Genomic DNA, 2816 nt, shown 5'->3' on the forward strand with positions numbered 1-2816 from the left:
CTGGCCTGATAACCCCTAACCACCTCTGCCTTGGTCTGGCCACCATGACTTTGTCCAGAAGGATGTCCGGAAGGTCTCCTGGAAGGTGTCCTGGTACAATTAGCAGATTACCCTTTTATTAGTATAGATTCTTTTAAATTTTATCTTTATTGTAGAAAGTATTACAGATGTCCACTTTTATTCTCCCCATTTACCCCCACCACCCCGTGCAACCCTCAGGCCTTCACCACCACATTGTCTGTGTCCATGAGTTATGCTTATAAATTCTTTGGTTAATCTCCCCCCATCCACACCCGCACAGCCGCCTATCATTTTATATTGATTGTATCATTGTATATGATTCCAGTTGCTCTGGATCTTTGTCAACACTTGAAATTTTATGTATTTTTATTTTATCCATTATAATAGGAGAGAAATAGGGTAATCTACATATCTACTAAAACTTAAATAAGGCCATATTAACTTATAGGGATTTTAGGTAAGATATGCAAAATACTAGGTAAAGGTGAAGGGTGTGAGAGAATAGAATTAACCATGGAACAGCGGTGGCCATAAGGAATGACTTGAAGAAAATATCCTGTCCTTGCCATGTGAGCCTCCAGAATTGATCATGAACCATGAAGAAAGTTATCAGGTCAGTTTGGGAATACTCTTTAGAGCAGGGGTGGGCAAACTTTTTGACTCGAAGGCAACAATGGGTTCTTAAACTGGACCGGAGGGCCGGAACAAAAGCATGGATGGAGTGTTTGTGTGAACTAATATAAATTCAAAGTAAACATCATTACATAAAAGGGTACGGTCTTTTTTTTTTTAGTTTTATTCATTTCAAATGGGCCGTAGTTTGCCCACGGCTGCTTTAGAGGGTGGTAGAGTAAAGCCCTTTTTATCCAATCAGAGAATGTTTGCCTCCCAAAAATCACCCCCAAAGCCATTTCATAGCCTCCTCAGCATCCATCATCCCATGTTGATGTTCTATGTGGTGCTTTGTGATGTATAGGCCTCCTTAGCAACTGTTGGCTGGGCTACCAGCTGGCCAATCAAACTAAGGGTGTGGCTCCCCATTGTCCTGAGAGTGTATATATATACAGAGAGGTAACAGGCTCTGGATTAGACTAGTTCTTGGCACAATGACTAAAGTGGCCAGGAAACCACAGGAACCTAAAACATTTATCATACAATCGCACCCAAGGATCAAAAATAAGAAGAGGAAGGCCCCCTGTCAGCCAAGATCCAGAAATGGTGTCAAGGTAAGATGACTCCTACCAAGCTCCTCCTCTTCCCATTGACTTTACCTCCCATGATGTCTCACTATACTTGACTGGCACAACATCCCTCACTGGCCCATGTCCCTTTTCATGAAATTCTCCTTCCCATTCAGTCCTCCACTTTCTCTAAATGAATACCCCACTGGGCTTATATGCTCCCTTGCCCTTCTAGATGCCAAAAACAGCTGTGGAGGCCAAAAGATCTCTTCAAGGAAATTCAAGAAATAAGTCTCAAACATGTGTAACTCACTTGAAAAAGCTTAAAAAGACAAGAAGGCCAACAATATCCACCTGTCATTATATGCTTAATAAGAAACGGAGTCAAAATAAAAGAAAGAATCAAAATAAGGGACGGAAGCAAAAGAAGAGCCGTAATCAAAAGAGAAGGAATCAGATTAAGAGACAAATTCATCCAGTCCCAGAAAAGGGGCCTTGTGGAGATGTCATCACTTCACATTACCCGTGCATCTAGTAGCTGAATACAAAAGGCCAGAGACCTCAGAAATATCTGCTGTGTCTTCAGAGGTCTGGTTTCTGAGAAATGGCCAACTACATAGAGACTGAATCTTACATCAAAAGAGCAAAACATTGGCTATAATTCAAATAAAAATTGATACATGAAAATGTGATATTTGTGTGTCTCTGAATTTTCTGATGGTGGGGAGGGAGTGCAGGAAGAGAAGAGGCAGGTACATGAGAAGGGAAGGATATGGGGTCCTGTATGTTTGGGGACCAGACTTTCAGGACCACAGCCAGGAATTAAGGGGAAGGACTGCGTCAGGACTGAGTACTGAAGGTCAATTTTTTCCTTAACACTTTATTTCAGGGAGAAGGAGTAAAAGGTGGTGTTACTGTATTGGTTTGGGATAGAGAGCAATATTAGGGTCTAGGTTGTCAGAACTCAGATAGGAAGATGTTTGTTATGAGGAGGGTGACAACAATACTACCCCAAAAGTGTCAGGCAAAGAAATCACCTCTTATTTATCTATCACATACTGGGATTTGTTGCACTCCACCTTATGCTATAAGCTAAAGGTGCTCAGAAGGCACACAATTCTCACCCTACTAAAAGTCACCACAAAAACTCCTAAGGAATGAAATAATGGTTGTAGGGCACAAACTTAATACTGATAAAGCCACTTTCTTGCTAAGACACTTGTGGTAGAACAGTGGCCTCCCAAGGGCTAGGCAGTGAGAGTGAGCCTTCCTAGTGCGGTAGATAAAGGGCAGCATTTTTTCAGACATTTTTAATACAAGTATAAGAATGAGCAAAAACTGATCTTTTTATTATCATCATACGCCAGCATTTCTAAATAACTACGGAGATAAAACACTCTTCTTCAACAAAGTATTTTGTTAGTCCAAGTTCAAAAAGTTTTTTGTGTTTTAAGTTTTAAAACCATAATGTTCATAGAAATTCCCAGAAGTGAAATTGCTGGTAACTCAAAACATTAATTTAAAAAAATAGATGCACTCTTATGTTCACTGCAGCATAATTTACAATAGTCAATATTTGGAAGCAGCCCAAGTTTCCATCACTAGATGAGTGGG

The sequence above is a fragment of the Myotis lucifugus genome, unplaced genomic scaffold, assembly GCF_000147115.1.
Source record: "Myotis lucifugus unplaced genomic scaffold, Myoluc2.0 scaffold_40, whole genome shotgun sequence".
Classification (NCBI taxonomy): Eukaryota; Metazoa; Chordata; class Mammalia; order Chiroptera; family Vespertilionidae; genus Myotis; species Myotis lucifugus.